The 20,741-nt window shown below is 41.3% G+C and overlaps 1 long non-coding RNA gene across 1 annotated transcript in view; it reads right to left on the bottom strand.

Moving 5' to 3' along the window:
* The window catches only part of LOC105888085, a 22,103-nt gene extending 1,478 nt beyond the window's left edge, over positions 1 to 20,625 (bottom strand). The window contains exons 1-2 of the long non-coding RNA XR_001161738.1: positions 20,569 to 20,625; positions 15,926 to 15,930 (exon numbers count right to left, since the gene is read on the bottom strand). This is a non-coding gene — a long non-coding RNA (uncharacterized LOC105888085). The remainder of the gene's footprint in view (positions 1 to 15,925; positions 15,931 to 20,568) is intronic.
* Positions 20,626 to 20,741: the final 116 nt, after the last annotated feature.

Below are 20,741 nucleotides of genomic sequence, written 5' to 3'. Positions count from 1 at the left end.
ACTTCACTAAAGAAGACATACACATGGCAAAAAAGAATGTGAAAAAAAGTTCCACATAATGTCATCAGGGAACTGCAAATTAGAATAATGATGAGATGTTACTTAATATCTATTGGAATGGCCAAAATCTAAAATACCGACAAGACTGAATGCTGATGAGGGTTTGGAGTAATAGAAACTCTTATTCATTGACGGTAGGGCTGCAAAATGGTATAGCCACTTTGGAAAACATTCTGGCAGATTTTTACTAGTTAAGTATAGTCTCACATACAATGCAATTACACTACTTGGTGTTTATGCAAATGCATTGAAAATATACGTCCACACAAAAGTCTGCATACAAATGTTTATAGCAGCTTTATTCATCGTCTGCCAAGACTTGGAAGCAACCAAGATGTCCTTCAAAAGGTGAATGGATACACTGTGGCATGACCATACAATGGAATATTACTTAGCAGTAAAAATAAATGAGACATCAACCCACAAAAAGATGTGGAGGAACCTTAAATGCATGTTGCCCAGAGAAAGAAGCCAGTATGAAAAGGCAATATACTGAGTGATTTCAAAATATGGTATTCTAAAAAAGGCAAAACTATACAGACCATGAAAAAATTAGTGGTTTCCAGTGATCCAGGGCAGGGAAGAAGGAGAGACGAATAGTCGAAGCACAGGGGATTTTTAGTACGGTGAGACAATTCTTCTTGGTACTGTAATTGAGATGTAAAACATGCCATGTTTGTCAAAAGCCACAGAATCATACAAAGAGTGGACTTCAGTTAATAATGCATCAATATTGATTTATATTTGTAACAAGCACTGTGCTAATGCAAGATATTAATAACAGGAAGCATGGGGCATTGGATGAGGTGGGAGAGTGTGTATATGGAAACTTTACGTGGTTTCTGCTCAATTTTTCTCTAAACCTAAAACTCCTCTAAAAATGAAATCTATTTAGAATGTTTATATCAAACTAGTTAACATATCATCACCTCACTTATTTAATTGATCAGCACATTGTACCCCATAAATACAGTTATGATCTAATAAAAAAATAAATAAATAAAATCTCTTAATTTAAAAAAGAAAAAGAATCTTCATGGAGTTTATACAATGGTTGGGGAAAATAAATAAATTGAATACTGATACATTCTATGGAGAAACAAAGAAAGTAGAGAAGGCTGATGGAGAGGGGAGAGCTGCCATTTTAATTGGATGACATGGAAGGTCTGTGAGAATGGATGTTTAAGAATCAATAAAAAACTCACCTGACTTCTACTGGACAGACTCACCAAACCTCATTTTCAATGAGGCTCAGGAAAACAGTAGTAAAAATGTAGATTAGATGACAGCACCTGAATCAATGCTAACATCACTAGAAGTGACAGCATCAGACTTGTGTGCCCCTGACAGAACACAGTTGGAGACATGTGATGCTACTTGGGAAGCTTGCTGCCAAAATAAATACACCAGAATCTAAGCAGCTTCACACTCAAGGGTAGGCGCATGAGAAGGACAGCGCATAGAGGAACAAGTTATTAGATTAATGAGTTGAATGAGGCTACATTGAGAAAAATCTATTAATTGCAGGTGGTAAGTTCTACAAGGCAAATGAACCAATGTTTTCAACAAGCAAATGGCTAAAAGAAGGGTGAGGGGAACCGTCATAGATAGAAGATGTAAGAGACATGTCAGTCAAATAAAGTGTGTAGATTGCATTCTTCGATTTCCACAGAACTGTAACTTATCTATGTTTGAGAAAATCAGGGGCATTTGAACATTACCCGGATAACAGATGAAACCAAGGGCATTTGAATATTACCTGGATAACAGATGAAACCAGGGGCATTTGAACATTGCCTGGATAATAGTTGAAACCAGGGGCATCTGAACATTGCCTGGATAATAGATGAAATCCTAGATTCTCAGTCTTTAGGGATTTGCTGAACACTTTCTAATACACATACTAGAACTTGGAGCAGCATAATTTAAAGGGTTAAAAAACTTAAGAACACATCACCAAACCAACAATGATTGCACTAAAACAGAGTAACAGTCTCTTCAGGTCTTCATGGAAGGCATTGACAGCTGATATGCTACTCAACTGGTTTCCCTAGCAGGGTCACAGTGTCCCCTACTTTGTGCTTAAACAATTTGAGTATAATTGTTTACTGCCACGACTATGTCCTTTATGTTTATGACAATTCCAGTGTGTCCCACTAAACACTTCTTTCTTTCCCTCTGGCTTGACGTGACCCCTTCTCTTTCCTAGTGACTTCTTTCTACACAGTGCCACGTGATAAGAGCAGCTCATCCTGAACTAAAAGTTCAATGTTGGAGCAAAAATAACCTTCCAACACTGATAAAAAACCAGTGGCATCAATGTTCAGTATTAATAGTCTATTACTTTGATTTGATCACTTGCAAGCTACATCTCTGGATTTATTATCCCACATATACCTTAAGACCCAAGGGAGGTATAGGCTAATATTGTGCTGTTATATAATTTCTTGATGTAAGAAATGACAGAGTAAAAACCACATCTTAAATCATTGTGGAAAATGTTGTCTACTCAATGACTCCTATAAAATTAAGTATCATGCTGTAGTTTACAGGCAAGAAAATGTCTGCTGCCTATCATTTATAAATGATACTTTTTCTCTGTTACCTTGATTTTCACACATCAGAACTCAGTTGAAGCCCTCATAATTAATGTAAGTTTTCTCATACAACTAATCCTGCGCATCCCCTTCCCTTCCTGCTTTGTTTAATGGCTCTATTTACATATCATTTGTTTTTCCAGCCCAAATACCCCTTCTGCAGCATCAGATAAACACCCCTCTCCCCACCTGTCCAAGCCCAACCTTGTCATCTTAGCTAGGTGGACTAACTCTTGCTGGGTGTCTGCCCAAGGCCAGAGTCCTTGCCCAACATTGTTTCGAATTGGAATCCAGGAACTAGGGAAGGATTCATCTTTTTGACCAGTGATGAAGCAGAAGGCCACAGCCTCCAAGTTGTGGAGGAGTGTGCCCCAGATGCAGAGGAGCAGAATCTGAAAGACCTACTTTCCAGCAGCTGGTCCCATTCCTCCACTCTAGGAACACGCCTGCCTGCCCGGCACTCGGGGCGTCTGAACCAGACGGTGTCCTCTTGGCCATGTCAGATGTCTGAGTGGGTCGCTGTCATTTGCAACCTAAAGCACCTGACCTGTTACAAGTTGTGCACGGTGAGCAGTCTCAAATCCTTTGCAGAAGTAGAGGAGGGATGACGACTTGAAGCCAAGCCAGGGAAGGCAGGCAGTCACATCACAGAGACTGCCCGGTGACCTGCGTGGTAGCTGTTTTGTGCTGAGATAGAATATTTGTTGCGCTCTTCCCAGGCACTTTTACATGCAGTGCCCCTTTAATCCTTCCCATGACCTTGGAAGGTAGGTAGAACAGAACAGGCATTATTATTCATATTGGTATTATCAACATCTCTCTATAAATAAGGAAACTTAGAGGCAGGGAAGTCCGGAGCCTGCGCGGACTCCCGTAAGCCATGCCCAGTGCTCTCAGCCCCTCACCCCACTGCCTGCCAGCCTGGGTGCCCCACCTGAGGTCCCTCACTGGGCAGTGTGTCCCTACAGTGGCCTCTCAAGCTGCAGGACCCCCCTCATGACATAAGCAACATCCCTTTATAAAGAAACAGAAGGACTGTCTTAGCATCTGTACGAAAAACAACAAAGTCTGCTTCTCCTGTAACATCTGTCCTGAAAAAGGTGCGGTACGTTGGGAAAGTCCCTGAACTGGGTATCCACAGAGCTGGTTCAGGTTTGGGATCGGACACCGAGCTGTGATACTGTGATACTGGGGAGATGGCTTAATATCTCTGGGTCTCTCCAAGTCACCCAGGAATCAATGAGTTTACCCACATTAGCCTCAGAAGTTCCTTTTACCTCTATAAGTCTTGCTTTTTCTAAGAATATGCCGTGCCTATTGTAACTTTCAAGCCTTCCCCATGCCGCGAAACCATCCACATCTTTTAGCACATTCCTCTGCCAGTATGCCCTTGTGGAGGGCTTTTATCTGAGTCCCTTCAGTGGAGTTTGAATCCCCACTGCACTTTGCTCTCTCTGCTCATTGCTTTGAGTCTCTTTCTGCCTTGCTACATGGTAAACCCTTTAAGCCAGAACACTATTTTATATCCTCTCTCTTCCTCCCACAGTACATATCAAAGGCCATGAGCTCACAGTAGGTAAGTGTTTGTTGAGGAGTTTAATAACCCTGAGATGGCCATATCTGCACCCAAAAGCCAATTGTGTACATTACTTTCTAACTTTGGGTTCAGTGACGTCAAGTTGGCAGCTTGAAATTGGCAGTGCTGGGAGTATTTACACCTCAGAAATTGGCAAATGCCACAAATGTTTTTCCCCGTCCTGAGATTCAACTGTTGACATTTATTTATCAGCACCCTGTGAACTAAGGCAGATGTAATGTCAGTCCACAGTAGAGAAGTGAACATAGCTCTTACAAGGGGCACAGCTGGGAAGGCCCCTGAGGGAGGGTAGATCTGCCTTTACAAAGGGCGCCAACAACCAACTAAGGTCTCCACAATCTAAGTCAATAGGAAAAAGCTGCCAGGTCTTGCTACCTTAATCTCAGTGCTCTCATATTTTTATAAAGAATATTTAAAAAGTAATAGACATGGAGGTGCAAAAGGTAAAGGCATTTTTATCATTATTGTTGGGGTATAGAAACAGAAGCTTGGTTTAAAAATTATTTATTTGAGGCTTAAATACCAAAGGCTGAATGAAACTTTGAAAGTTATATAATCAGTACTGGGCAACATGACTGTGGGCCTTTGTATTTGTGTGGAAGTCATGACATTGAACATTGTCTCAGCAAAAAAAAAAAAAAAATAATGAACAAAGAGGATGTGGGAGCTGATATAACCTCATGCATGATGTCAGTGGCAACGTAAAGAAACAAGAGATTGTGGTGACCAGCTGGGGTGACCAGAAAGAGAGTGGGTCAGAGTCAATGACCCACAATCTTTTGCATTAGTGTTTTTAAACCATTTCTAATGTCAAATATTCATTACATAAAATTAGAGATCTTTTTTCTAATTTAAGGAACGGGATGAAATTTCAAAATATTTGCCTCCAATCTCTTAGCATCTTTGCAACATGCACAGTCCCCACCCCCAGCCACAGAAGAAGCAGGTGGTTCTCCCTGGGAGTGTGACGTGGCGCTGGGGAGGGGGTGCCCACTGACTTCCTTGATCTGACCTCTGGGATTAGATCCTTAGCTGAAGCCCATGGGCCACTTACATGCTTTCCAAGAAATTGCTCACTCTCTATAAGGAACAAGAGTAAAAGAAAGGAAAGGAAACCAAGGCAGGCAGAAGTCAACATGCAAGAAGAGAAAAGAGGGTGTAGAAGGGCTGAGGTTTGGAACACAAGGCCTGGAAAACTAAAATGGAAGCAGAATAAAGGAATAAAATGTTTAAAGTGATAAAACAAAGTAATGAAAGAAATAAAACCAGAAATGGGAAAAAAAAATGTGTGATTTATAACAAATAATAAGAGAGTGATTCCAGAGCATCCTGGCCTCACTCTGAATGTATCTAAGGGAGACCTGGTGCCCACAGGGCTCCTGGTGGCCACTGAAGTCTGTAAAACAAGGATGGTAGCTGTAAATTCTGAAATGCTGGAAAATAACACAGACGTAAGAGGAATCAAAGAGTGAGTTTGATCCAACACTGGCCAGTATGAGTTAAATATATTCACTCCACTAAAGTTCTCTGCATGGTCAGCTGGCGTTCAGATTCCACGAGACTGCTTGGGATTCTCAGACTTTCTTGTGTTGGGACCATAGCGTCACAAGTGTTGTTAGTGTAGAGAAATCAGTGATGTTGAAAAGCAGTCATTTGTAGGAAAAATTGCCAAGGGAGCAGTAACATAAAATGCTGAAAATGCCAAAGATATGAAAAATAAAGACAATTGTTACAAGATGCAATGGCTCTGAATGTTCAGTTTTATGTGACACATGTTTTTAACCAAAGCTCAACACTGGCACTTTGAGTACACTTCTGATTTTAATTTATGTGCTATCCCCTTTTCATACTGATGTCTACTCACAACATCTGTGAAGGCTCTGTAACCGGAATTTGACAGGGGAAAGTGAACAGACTGCTTTTGGAGGGTTTCCATTAGATCCACGTAAGGGACTGTTAACAAAAACCTTAAATAGCTATTCTAATCATCAACAGCAATCTTACACAAATTAAATTAGACCCAAAGGGCCCGATTAACTTTAAAATGCCTTACAGGCGTGTAACATAAATTTAACTCTCCCCCTTTGGAATAGAAATAAGGTTGTTCAATGTGAGTCAGAGGCACAGTTTAAAAAAAAAAAAAAAACAGCATGCATGTTAGACCAATAAGGACATGAAGACAAAGTCTCATTTTCTTTTTCAGGAAACCACACTTGTGGGCCCAGAAATTCAGTTAAGCCACAGCCAAGGCCCCTGTCAATGTGCAAAGTAGACGCAAGGAGAGGGAAGGTCCTCCCGGACGGCACAGTGATTCCAGCCAGCTCTGAGAGGTCTCGTAGCTAAAGGACACACATATCAACTGTATTGACATTAAAATAATGCCATCAGCTGAGGTAAAAGTCGAACTGGAATTTCTGCAGTTCAAACTCATCTATCAAGAAGTAGGTTACATTCATGATTTAAAGCATAATTATACTATGAATCAAGGGGGGGAATCCTTTAAAATATGTCTGTTGTTCTTAGCCAAACCTCTAGAGATCTGTCCAAATATATTTCTTTAATTTTCTCTCACCCCAAATTCCAGCCAGCAGGTTCATCAACTGTACATTTGTTGTAATCTCCAATCCTCACATATGGTCGACAGATTGTCTTAGACAACTCCCTTTCAGCTGCATGGAGCATGCGATTACAGCCCAAATCAACAGCAGCAAATGAAAACCCTAGTGCAGACGAAAGAACAAAAGCCATTGGGATTGTTAGACTTCACTTTGGAGGGCATATTAGTTTGAGGAATACACATCCTTTTAACTCTTATAAAACTGTAATAGACCCTGTGCTTGTCAACAAACCCAGTGCTCTGCTGCCCACAAGGCAAGTTATTTTTATTAACTAAAAGATCCTCTCTTTGCCCACAAGCCCAGACACTTTCCAAGTAGTGGAAGGTGTTCACTATCTGAAAAATATTAATTAGTACCTTACAGAACCAAAGTAGTTTTCAGAAAACTACCTCTTTTTCATACATGTCAGAGGAAACTGACCCCATCGGATCACCCAGGATAGAACCTGACTGGGTCAAGCTCATGGCAGTACTCCCATGGAGATTAGACCAGTGACGGGCACATGATCCGAGACGGCACAGGCTGTATGGAAAGAAGGATGCACACATACTGTGAAGTGAGCCAGGAAGCATGTCCTCACTGCACAGGGACCCCAGACTTAGGGGAGACTAGAGTCACTCTGCCTTTGGAGTCTAGTCACGTAGACACACACCTTTATGGCTACTCAACTAATTTAGGTGGCTTTATGAATAATTTGTACTCCAAGAATTCAGCCAGCAGTCCACAGGGGGTGGGCCATAAGAAGCTCTAAGTAGTGGACAGCAGACTCCATAGCACGTCCCCTCCCAGTTCTAGAGAACTGTGACTGCCCAGTGGTGAGCTTAACTCTCTCAGCAGGATGCTGTCCCCAGAGAACCCCCCCAGCACACCCGGACTCTCCTCCTTGCCACCAGGTAGGCCCTGCTGTGTAGCGTCAGGCCAGACCAAAGCTGGACCACTGATACATGAAGAAATGGAGTTTTATATGAAATTTGGGCTGGAATTTTTATTAAGTTTATCCAGCTTAATCCTCCTCTCTTTAGAGGAAACCTAGGGTGGGGAAGTGACCTGGCTGAGGGAGCAGACTGGGGTGACAGACAGGACAGCCTAGGTTTCTGCTCTGGCTTCTGTGCATGGCCCTGAGAGCAGCAGCTTGGACACCCTTCCCTAATGTCACGTGAGCATGTAAGCTCTACTTTGTAATGTGAGATAAAACTGTTAAGATTTTACTCTTACGAAGTCAGCATTTTCTTGTATTTGCCACATTAGCTACTGCTGCTGCATGTGTTCCTTTCTGAGAAACAGCATGTGGTGCCCAGAAGCAGTGAAAACCCAAAGAACACACCAGTGGGAAAGGCTGCAAAGGTCCAAGCCCGGGTTCAGCAGGAGCAGTCTGGTGGAGAAGGAAGTTGTCCAGGTATACTTAGGCTGCTTTTCTCAAGTTGTTCTAAAATAATCAAGTGATTAATTAACTGAAAGATCCCAGCATCTTTTTTTTTTTTGAGACAGAGCCTCAAGCTATCCCCCTGGGTAGAGTGCCGTGGCATCACAGCTCACAGCAACCTCCAACTCCCGGGCTCAAGAGAGTCTCCTGCCTCAGCCTCCCTAGTAGCTGGGACCACAGGTGCCTGCCACAACACCTGGCTATTTTTTGGTTGCAGCCATCATTGTTGTTTGGTGGGCCCAGGCTGGATTCGAACCCACCACCTTAGGTGTATGTGGCTGGCACCTTAGCCACTTGAGCCACAGGCACCAAGCCAGATCCCAGCATCTTGATATTAAGAAGCAACAGGAAAAGCATGCTGACCTTCATTTCATTCTGAATCCATCTGGACACGCAAATATGAAAGCCACGGCCAAGGGAATCTCTGAAACACGGGTATCAATATGCCCCTGCCCTGCTCCAGAGCACACACTTGGTTCTTTCCCACCTCCTCACGCCTAGAATCCTCTGTCTAATTTTCAAAGCATTCCATGACCACACACCACTGTTTATTCAACTATTTCACTTCATCACTTCTTGCACCCTTTAAAACATCTGTACTGTAGCCAGAAGCCTCATTTAATAACCTGCTCTGATACTCACGAGGCATCCTCCCTCAGGCTTTAGCCACATTCAGCCACATCTGAAACGCCCCCTCCAGCCTGCTGTGGCTCTCCAGTTCAGCTCAGCCTGCAGTGCAGGTGAGCGCGCCTCCAATCCACACCAGCCCGGCCCAGCCCCTGCCACTGCTCCTCACTTTGAGCAAGACTAGGGTGACCAGATTTAACGTTTGTAAAGCGGAACAACATGGGGGGGGGCAGGATGGGGGGGCGGGGCAGGGCGGGGCCTGACAACAATGCAAACTTTGATAAGCAGTTCTCCATAATCACTTCTCAACAATTTGTTATTATTACAGTTTAACATTATAAAATTAACAAAAATAATATAAAACTCATATTCCGGCGAAATAACCACATGGCAGCCGAAAACCATATATTCCCTTCCTGTTCTCCCGCCCTTTCGTGCATTCTTTCCAAAAATCGGGACTTTTTAAAAATGCCACGGGACAGGACAAATTGCTCAAAAGCAGGACGTCTGGTCACCCTAAGCAGGACTGTGCTACCAAGTGTCATGTTATGTTTTTTTAATTATTTCATATGCACAGATCACTTCAAATTTGATTGTAAACTTTTAAAGAAGAGTAAGCAATGATGTTTTTCTTTCTTATATACATCCTACAGAGCACCCTGCACAGTGTGGAATTCAGAAGTTTCTCTGCAGATACTCCTGATTGACAGATAGAAATGCCTGGAGTCTACTGTAGCTGCACCTTCCCTTAACTGGCTCCTCTACCCAGGTCTGTGGGCCTGAACCTGCTGAGGCACTCCAACTTCTGAGGGGAGAACAGCTTGGAAGGCTGAGGACCAGACTTTCTTGTTGTGCTTTCTGAGTAGCTCAGTTAAGACCTTGGTACTTGGCTCGGCTCCTAGTTGGAGTGGGTAGGCAGCCAGCCACATACAAAGAGGCTGGTGGGTTCGAACCTGTCCGAAGCCTGCTAAACCACAATGACAACTGCAACAAAAAAGCTGATGTTGTGGTGGGTGCTTGTAGTCCCAGGTACTTGGGAGGCTGAGGCAAGAGAATTGCTTAAGCCCAAGAGTTGGAGGTTGCTGTGAACTGTTACACCACGGAACACTCTACCCAGGGCAACAACGTGAGATTCTGTCTCAAAAAAAGATCTTCATACTTATCTCAAACTTTATTTATTTATTTTTTAGCTATTCAAAACTTTGTTTATAAAAATCACCTTCACTACAAATTTAAAAGAAGTCTTGAGGAAGCTTCTTTTTCTTCTTTTTCTTCCACCCAAAGAGTTTATAAGCCCATACAGCAGGGCAAACTCATTTTTAAAAGAACACCATTAGGGCAGCACCTGTGGCTCAACGGAGTAGGGGACTGCCCCCCCCCCCATATGCCAGAGGTGGCAGGTTCAAACCTGGCCCCGGCCAGAAACTGCAAAAAAAAGACCACCGTAAAAAGACAAAAGATTGAAATTGAACTAATGCCTCTGGGTACAGAAACGTAGTGTAGTCCTCACAAAATCAGAATGCCAAGATGGGGAAGATTGTTTGAACCACCAGAATGTACAGGCCAGTTCCTTGACTTAGACTGAGATACAAAATGTACGCAGTCCAACAAGGGACAAACGGTTTCCACATGACACTTCTCCCGAACAGGGTCCAAAATTTTCTTGTCGAGATGATGTTGAGTTGATCTCTTCCCCTGGCCCTTGGTATATTCCCCCAGATGGACCACTTTATTCTCTACTGTGTTTCACTTGAAGAAAGATAATCGCGTTCTGTGAATAGAGCATGGTACTGAGTGGACACCAATAGTATGTAAACACAATGGTTTATATATGACTGAACTTTCAATGAGAATGCCCCAAAGATGCTCACATTTCCTGATGCCACAGTCAGCATGAGGATAAAGGAACTCATAAAAATTATCTACTACTCTGTTTACAGGACAGCCAGTTCCTAGATACAGATCGTGAGTGTGGAGTATCAAGCCATCCAAAATAGTCATCCGTCTTACTCTGACATAGAGCCAAAATTCAGTATAGCTCACAGACACCTGATTCTGAGCATGAGCGAACCCAAAAAGCGGGAGGAGCAGGCCAAAGATCTTCATGGCTTCAGATGTGCAAGGTAACACAGGAAATAGGAAATCCTTTGATCAAACTTTAAAAGGACATTGTGACACTGATAATCCCTTCTATTTCCATGTAGGATAGAACCCAGGCCGTTTAAGCAAAGCTCTTGTTCTCAAAATCCTCAGGCAGGCTTGAGAATCTTGCAGAGAGACAAAGCTATTCTGATATCTAATCTAAATCTCTGACTACATCTCAAGGCTGCTCCCTTTATCACAACCTAAGTGAAAGCGGGGATTAGGACTTTCTTGGCTCAGAACCATGTCTACAGCATGTAACTATTTTAAACAGAAGTATCTACCAGCTTCTCTCCTTTACAAGCTGAGGATAGAGTGTTATGTTTTAGATCTGGTCTTAGTTTTAGAATAAATGGCCATCTACAGTACCAAAAGAGGCAAGCCCTTTAAATCTTCAGACACAAAAGTAGAGAGAAATTTTCTCACATTTGCTTTAAATGTTTTATTTAAAAATTAAAAATGTTATGCTGTTCTCCCTTAAGAAGGGTAACAGCTATTCAGAAGCTAAGTACATTTCCTTCCTGGCAAATTTTAAAACTATAAATACATATTATATACATGTATATGTTATAATATACATATTTATATCATGTATACAATATGCATCATTTTAAGTGCTCATATTCATTATGTAAATAATAACAGTATTAAGTATCACTCTGGAATTTACTTACATATAAGAGTATGTTTCTAAGATTGCTCTGAGTTGACAGTCATGTGGCACTTAATGGCAGGGATACATTCTGAGAAATGCATCATTAGGAGATTTTGTCCCCTGTGAACAAGTGCAGATGGTGCAGCCTGCAACATGCCTGAGCTATGTGGTGGGATGGCCTGTTGCTCTTGGGCTGCACAAATGTGCAGGCAGATGCAGCGCAGTGTACATATCTGACGTATCTAAACGTGGTAAGGTATCGTAAAAATACTGCATTATAATCTTACAGGGCCACTATCATACAGGTGGTCCATTGTTGGCTAAAACGTCATTATTTAGTGCATGACTGCATTATAAAACTTGAACCCATCCAAATGTAAATCTAAGAACTTGTAATCTGGTTGAAAATGAACTTTGAGTTTTGAAAGGAAAATTCAGCAGTTAGGAAAAATGCTTCATATACACATAAAATCATGCTGCTCTCAATCAACAATGACAGTTGCAACAAAAAAAAGTAGCTGGGCCTTGTGGTGGGTGCCTGTAGTCCCAGCTATTGGGCAGCTGAGGCAAGAGAATCACTGAAGCCCAAGAGTTTGAGGTTGCTGTGAGCTATGACACATAGCACTCTACTAAGGGCGACATAGTGAGTCTCTGTCTCAAAAAAAAAGAAAGTAAAAGAAAAGCAGCTTTCAAAACATTTTGAGATACAATTCTAAAATTTCCACTGTATTCTAAAAACAAATATATCTAAAGATTTGTCTGGAAATCATCAACAAAATCTATTAGCAAATTTACTAATTAAGGTCATGTCTATACTTTTACAGAAACATTAAACATTTGTTTATTTGGAGTAATATCTCTTTAGCCAACTTTCATAAATATTGGCTGCATGTCAGGGATGGTGTACTCGAAGTTCGCATGTTTTATGTTTCCTAGTGGTGACCCAGCCCACACAATATTTTTATATAATGGCAGCTGTCCTGAAGCAGAATGTCTTATATATACATTGGAGTTTGATTAATGAGCTAATGGTGGTTCCCTGCTTAAAGTCATTAGCCCTGATGTGGTTTTTAGCTAATGTGTCTCAGAGTTGACAATGATGTGATTATGTTATCCACGTGTTAGGGTGTAGCCAACATGATCACATTGCCTAGGGCAAGGCTTTTTCAACTGAAAATCATAGCTTTTACTAGGTCCTAAATCAATTGAATTAATTTCATTAGTGTTGAATAAAGAAGAGAAACCTACTAGATTTGAATGGCAACAAAATCTTCAATGTACCCTGAACACAATGTGTGTAGATACTAGTTTGTGAAACCTTTGTTTTAACTACGTGTGTGTCCTTGTGTGGCTGCAAAGTCATGCTATAAATCATATTCCTGACTGTGGATTACAAGGAAAGTACTTTGAGAACACTGTGCTTCTTTTAGGTTTTTAATTGTACCTGAAGTTCTAACTTTTCCTTGTGGCTGCTTCCCTTGTTCTCTTGTAAACATAGCCTTCTTACCACTTCTTGGCCAACCCTCTGGGGGAGCTCATCCACCCCCACCAATGGTGTGCAAGGAAGGTCCTCCCTTCTCCAACCTTACCTCCCACTGCTCTTTCCCTCCTGCTCATTCCACAGTGGCCTTCCTGTCCTTGAACATACCTGGTGAACTGGAGCACAGAGCCTTTGCAACGGCTGTTCCCTCTGCCTGAACACCTGCCCCTTGGGTATTCACAAACCTAACTCCCTTTCTTCCTTCAAGTCTTCACACAAATGGTACCTTCTTCCTGAGGCCCACCCTAACCACTTTATTTAAAGTCACAGCCATCCTACCTGTGAACCTCCTTGTTCTGTTCTATTTCTTTCCTCTGTAGCACCAGGGCACCTTCTGTCATACTGTAGGATCTATCATGTGTGTTGCTAGTCTGTCTCCCTCTACTCCATGTAAACTCCAGGAGGCAAGGATTTCTGAATGTTTTGTTAAGCGATACAACTCCAGCAACCAGAACAATTTCTTATGCAGAATAGGTGTCAATAAATATTGTTGAATAATTCAGATTAACCCAAGTCTTGAGAGAGAGAGGAGAGAGCAAGAGAATGAGAGTACACGAGACAGAGAGAGAGAGACCAAACATCAAATACAAATTTACAGGAGGTTCATTTCATTCTTGGGTTATTTCCTATCTTTTATCAAAAACTGCTCACTCTTCCTTGAAGCAGCTATTCCATTTTGCATTTTCTCTTTAGAGAGCCCCTGCTCATCTAGCTTTATTACAGCAAGAGCTTCTACTAACTTCAGGAATCCTTCCCAGAGGAATGAATTGGAAGTTTATGAAATGAGCCTCTGATTACAATTTATAGTCTCAATAGAGCTAATCCAGGCAAAATCCTTAAAACACGTGCTTTCGCTGAACTTATTTAGCCAGCATAGAAAATGAAATGGTAAAAAGGTTAGAAAATAAATCTTGAGGTTGGTTGGTTTATAACATAAAAGTAAAGAAGAAAAGTGACAGGATCAATCCGATGAAGCACGATTTTTTTTTTCCTGAAGTCTCCCAGGTTAGCAAATAAACTGAACTGTGGAATTGGCTCTGCTGCTGAGGCAGGGGGATTATGTACCTGAGATACCTCATTTATTTGTTGCCTAAAAAATTCCAATATACTTAGAAAGAAGGTTCATGCTTGAACATAATACTCTAAAAAATGCAACTTGATCTGGACATTGTTATACAGCATATATGAAATATTTTCTGTTTTCGAAGAGTTAGATTATTATTAAATAAATCATTTCTGGAAAAAAAAATGATTAAAAATCCCTTTTTAGTTGTGCATGGTTACCATAGCAATGTCATTTGTTTACTGGCTTACAGAAGACACATATGATGTCAGAAACAAAGGGGGTGACTTTAAATAGATTAACATCATACAAGTAGCAAGCAAACAAACCACTCGGGAAAGCTCTGCCAGTGGTGTCTAAAGATTTATTATTAGCATTATTTATTTTTAACAGTTTAAGGAGGGGTATTCTGAGCTGAATGTGTGTAATTGCAGACTGGGGGCCGACAAGTCCTTGAAAATCTGAGCTGAAAAGGCTAGTTTCAGATTGGTTTTGCACATTCATGGGAACAGGAATTACAGGTAAAATCATAAATCAATACATGGAAGATACACATTGGTTGAGCCAGAAAAGGCTGTGCATCTCAAGGCAGGGGCTGGTCAGTCACAGGTGAGCCCTAGAGATTCTCTGTCTGCAGCCCTGGAGTCACTGGGAGGGAACTAAGATAAAGAGGTCTTCAATCTTCCATTTGACAGAGCTATACTGGAACCAACTGGAAAGTAAACCACATTAAAACTCCTTTAGTAAGATTTCTTACTTTGTGGGCGTGACTCATCAGTCCTCTTAGAAAGGAATTTGGGTGAGAAAAAAGGTCTTCATCTATTTTTTTTCTATTTCTTTTTGTGAATTTCAGAATATTACAGAGTGGTGTCTAAAGATTTTAATCATTGTTTTAACCTATGTCTAACAGTATTTATTTATTTATTTATTTATTATTTGAGACAGAGTCTCGCTATGTCGCCATTGGTAGAGTGCTGTGGCATCACAGCTCACCAGGCAACCTCAAACTCTTGAGTGAAAGTGATTCTCTTGCCTCCCAAGTAGCTGGGACTACAGGCTCCCACCACAATGCCCAGCTATTTTTTTGGTTGCAGTTGTTTAGCTGGCTCTGGACGGGTTCAAACCTACCACACTTGGGGTATGTGGTTGGTGCCACAACCACTATGCCATGGGCACCAAGCTTAACAGTATTTATTTTAAATACTGTTAGAATTATGTGAAAAATTGAAAGCAATATTTTGCTCTTTTATCCCCAAACGTATGCCTCCCTTGTCCCAATCTTACGGTCTGAGTAATTTGAACATAAATTCAATTGTAAAGCTCCCTTCGAACTCAGTATTTAATTCTGAAACCAGAAAGATTGCACTTCAGTTTGCTCAGCTTTCTTAACTTAAAAAATCTTTCTCTTTTTCTTTTTTTTCTTTTTGAGACACAGTTTCACTTTGTCACCCTGAGTGGAGTGCAATAGTGTCACAGTTCACAGCAACCTCAAACTTTTGGGCTCAAGCAATCCTCTTGCCTCAGCCTCCTCAGTAGCTGGGACTATAGGTGTGTGTCAAAACTCTCACCTAATTTTTCTATTTTTAGTAGAGATGGATTTTACTCTTGCTCAGGCTGGTCTCAAACTCCTGAGCTCAAGCACCACCCACCTTGGCCTCCCAGAGTGCTTGGTTACAGGTGTGAACCACCTCACTCGGCCAATTTTTAAAATCTTAATCCATGTCTTAAGTAAATGGAAATACATCTGGGCAGTTACCATCCACGAGGAAGGTGATGAAGAGTCTGTTTCATTACAGACTTATAACCATTTAGTTAATTTAGTTACAATCTAATTATCATCAAAGCTATGGAACAAATACAGTACTCTTTAAGTATAGGGCTATCAATTTTTATTTTAAATCAATGTTAAATACTTCTTTGATATCTTTAGTTTTTTCCCAACTTCAAAACAAAGGATGGTCACTTTTGTTATAAATTCTTCACCTCTGGTATGATCTTAAAAAGAAATACAGAGTGGGTGTGGTAGCTCACGCCTATAATCCCAACACTTTGGAAAGTCAAAGACAGAGAATTGCTTGAAGCCAGGACTTTGAGATCAGCTTAGGCAACATAATGACAATCCAACTTAAAAATATATACCATGTTTCCCCCAAAATAAGACACTGTCTTACATTTATTTTTTCTCAAGAAGACACACTAGGGCTTATTTTCAGGGGATGTCTTCCTCTCTGTGCTGAAATGCATGGCATGGCTATGCAGCATATAATAAGACTTATCTGAATAGCCAAGCCTATCACTAGGTCTTATTATCAGGGTAGGGCTTATATTTAACAAATGCATAGCAATCCTGCTAAGGCTTATTTTTTGGGTAGGTCTTATTCTTTGGGTAGAAACATGGTATATATCTATATATCTATATATAAAGATACATATATACATATGTATATGTATATATTATTAGCCAAGCATGGTGCTACTTAGACCACTGCATATGATGGGAGGATCACTTGAGCCCAAGTGTCCAAAGCTGTAGTGAGGTCTGAAGCCACTGCACTTCAGCCTGGGCAACAGAGCAAAACCTTGTCTACAAATAAACAAACAAACAAACAAACAGAAATACAGGAGACTCATTTACTCTCCCTACATGTTTTGATAAAGACATAAAATGTGTGCTTCATGTTTATGCTAAAAATAGAGAAATTATATTATTACACACTTTTATTGAAAAACATTCCCAAACAATTAGAACTACTTAGTGAACTGATGAAGACTGTGTTTTCAAGAATGTTGGTTACACTTGCAAGAATAATGTAATTGCCAAAGTCAACATGAAGTTGGCTATTATTCTGTAGAAGTTGCAACACTTCCTGAAAGGGCAGCACTTGACTGGCAGAGATCTCACAGACCACCAAGGCTTGTACGAAAGGTCTTTGTGGGTGGGGGAGGGAGGCTACAGAGCAGCAAAAGGAGGAAGGAGGAGAGAGAGAAGAGGAGAGAAAAGAAAAGAGGAGAACCAAGAGGGTGAAGAGGAGAGAGAAGAGGAGAGAGAAGAGGGTGAAGAGGAAAGAGAGGAGGGTGAAGAGGAGAGAGAAGAGGAGAGAGAGGAGAGAGAAGAGGAGAGAGAGGAGGGTGAAGAGGAGAGAACAAAGAGGAAGAAGAGAAGAGGAGAGAGAGATCAAAAGAAAAGCGTACTCTTATGTAGGTTGGGTCAGGGGAAGTCTCAGAATGGTGACGGATGGTAGAACAGCCAATAAGGAGTTACTGCTGTGGAGGGAAGAGCCGTTAGGGGCAGGCCATAAGTTTGAAATTTTCAGTGGGTTATTGGGACAGGGAGATGAGGCAGGTTTTGCGACAGGGAGATAAGGAGATGTCTGGCAGGCAACTCCCTGTGCGTGGAAAGGAGCTGAGACTGCTAGTCTTGGTCTGTTGAAAGCAGGGAGGGGCTTTCTGGGGAAGAGGCTTTTTCTGGAGCAATTACCTAACACTTCCTCTTTAAATAATCAGTACTATTTATTTTTGCTATTGCGCAAAACATTTGGTGAAACTCACATCACCAGAAAAATGTGTTAATCTTTGGCAATCCATAAACCATATTTAGCAATCACAGTTCCTGTTTTTCAGATGGTTTCTTAGAATGAGTTAATAAGATATTACCAGTTGAAGAACATTTTACTTACATTGAGAAAGCAGCAGATATGAACTACTTTGATGCTGTAATTGTATAACTATCCTTAAGCCTCTTGGGTAAATGTAATCAGGAATTACCAAAAAAGAATTCAACTTTTACTGTTCAGGGACATAGAAGGAAGTCCAGAAGTTAAAATGAAACTAGAAATGGATAGTATTTCCATTGTCAAATTAAAAATATAAACTGAACAATTTTAGAATGTGCAGTAGAAAGAAATGATCTCAGGGCAATTATGGCTAGAGCTTAATTATCAATTTTTATTTTTATTTTTATTTTTATTATTCTTCTTAGCGAGAATTTTTTTTTTTTTTTTTGAGACAGAGCCTCAAGCTGTCCCCCTGGGTAGAGTGCCATGGCATAGTTCACAGCAACCTCCAACTCCTGGGCTCAAGCAAGTCTCCTGCCTCCGCCTCCCAAGTAGCTGGGACCACAGGCGCCCGCCACAACACTCGGCTATTTTTTTTCAGTTGCAGCCATCATTGTTGTTTGGCGGGCCCGGGCTGGATTCGAACCCGCCACCTTAGGTGTATGTGGCTGGCACCTTAACCACTTGAGCCACAGGCGCCCAGCCAGCAAGAATTCTTTATACAAGTCTATATACTACTTTTGAGAGGAGATATCTAAATACAAAATATCCAACATTTTGATTTTTCTCAATTTGTGGACTTGTTAGGAAATACATAGCTTAGAAAAAACCATATATCAAAAGCATTTTGCTGTAGAAACCTTGGATAAGGGAGGAATCCTGTATGTGAGAAATGTTACCCACAAATCCCTTGCTAAGTCATACATAACTTTTTATTTTCTCTCATCCTTTGCTCTTTGATTGTGTGAATATGTATTTTTTTCATGGTTGTTTTCACAGTACGAAGACATTTTTATCTGCTTTTCTCACTTAACGTGGTCATATACATGTCTGCCATCGTGTCCAGAGATTTCCTTGTTAGTGGAGGTGTGTTATTTCACACTGCTGAGGTACCACCCCCTGGGGTGTGATATTTAGATTATTTCAAACTGTTATTATATTGTTTGGATAGGAAGAAAAAGATTTTAGAATAAGAAATGATTTTTAGCATTTAGGTAAGTTGAAAACCCATAGAAAACAGTGCTGTATGTTTTACGTAGTACAAAGATACATACATATTTAAGGGCATGTATCAAGCACATACAAAAGGATGTCCTTAAAATGGACAACACTAAGAAAAGAGAGATGGGAGAAACCAAATGAGAGGGACCAGGCTCACCTGGGCAACGGTCACCATGCCCTGTGAATGCGAGCACAATTAACTCTTTGACCCTTCTCTGAACAATTTCCTTTATCTTTTCTTTTTTAATTGTATAAATATTTTCTTAAGACGGAAACAGTAGTGGTTGGTGTAGAGACTCACTCTAGACCCCTATTGTATTGTCTTCAAGGTAAAGTCCAAGGTACTAAGCTTTGAACACAGAACCGTTGAGGTCTGGTCCTCACAAGACCCTCCAGCTGCAGTTCCCACTGCCTATGGTTCAGCTGTCTTTCCCCCCTCCCCCAGTACTTGTTACTGTGTTCTCAGTGGTGAGGCTACCCTGCTCTGCACAAGTCCCCTTCTTCTCCCTTCTTCCTCGTCCACCACCACAGCCAGGACAACGCTTACCCACCCATCAGGTCTCACTTAGACCATCTCTCCTGAGTTCTTCTGGCCTCCTATAAACCCTCCCTCAAAATAAGTGAGAGGCCTCTAGTCTTCCTATTTATCTAACCAGGTAGTGGAGCCAGTCACCTCCTTGAAGGTATTCACCATTATATCCTCAGAAAATTAACAATGCTTTCCTGAGTACTAATTACACTGAGCACTGCACCTGAAAATTAACTTCAACGATCTCTTTCAGCCCTCCACTGGCCTACGGGTTATTATTATTGTGATCAGGCACATTTTACAGAGGAAGGATGTGGGGTTTAGAGAAGTCACATGTAGTTCAGGCACAAGAATATACTTTGGGCTGAGTAGCTCACATGTGCAATCCCAGCACGCTGGGAGGCTGAAGCAGGTGGATTGCTTGAGCTCAGAAGTTCAAGAACAGCCTGAGCAAGTGTGAGACTCCATCTCTAAAAAATAGCTGGGCAGGCATTGTGGTGGGCGTCTGTATTCCCAGCTATTTAAGAGGCTGAAGCAAGAGGATGGCTTGAGTTCAAGAGTTTGAGGTTGCCGTGAGCTATGACAGAACAGCACTCTACTGTGGGCAAGAAAGTGAGACTGTCTTAAAAAAAAAAAAAAGCAAAAGAATATACTTTGGAGCTTTATCAGAGCAATCCAATCCTCTGCCACCAGCCCCAATTTTAGAGTGGGTGCCTCTCAGCCAGGAAGGCCTCCTTTCCACAAGGTGTGGCCCTCAGCAAACTTCAGTGTGCTTGTCTCACTCCGTGGGAGCCAGGTTTGAAGTTAAAAATCTTTTCAGAAAGTTGAGATGGATTTAGTGCTGAATTTATGTATATTCTTCATCCATTTGTGTGAAAAATAAGACACAAGAACTTGTATTTGCATGGAAAAATTCTGTTAAAATAGAAAAGAAATGACTACCTCATCTATCTTCTTGGTTTCTCCTAAGGTGCTAATTAATAAAAGCTGAATAATTTTGTAAAAGAAAAAAAATAGGCTCGGCGCCTGTGGCTCAAGTGGCTAAGGCGCCAGCCACATACACCTAAGGTGGCGGGTTCGAATCCCCAACCAGGGCCCGCCAAACAACAATGATG

Source organism: Otolemur garnettii, unplaced genomic scaffold, assembly GCF_000181295.1.
Source record: "Otolemur garnettii isolate 467f Iridium unplaced genomic scaffold, OtoGar3 scaffold00182, whole genome shotgun sequence".
Classification (NCBI taxonomy): Eukaryota; Metazoa; Chordata; class Mammalia; order Primates; family Galagidae; genus Otolemur; species Otolemur garnettii.
The sequence above is the reverse complement of the archived record's forward strand: the minus strand, read 5'-3'. Positions and strand labels throughout refer to the sequence as shown.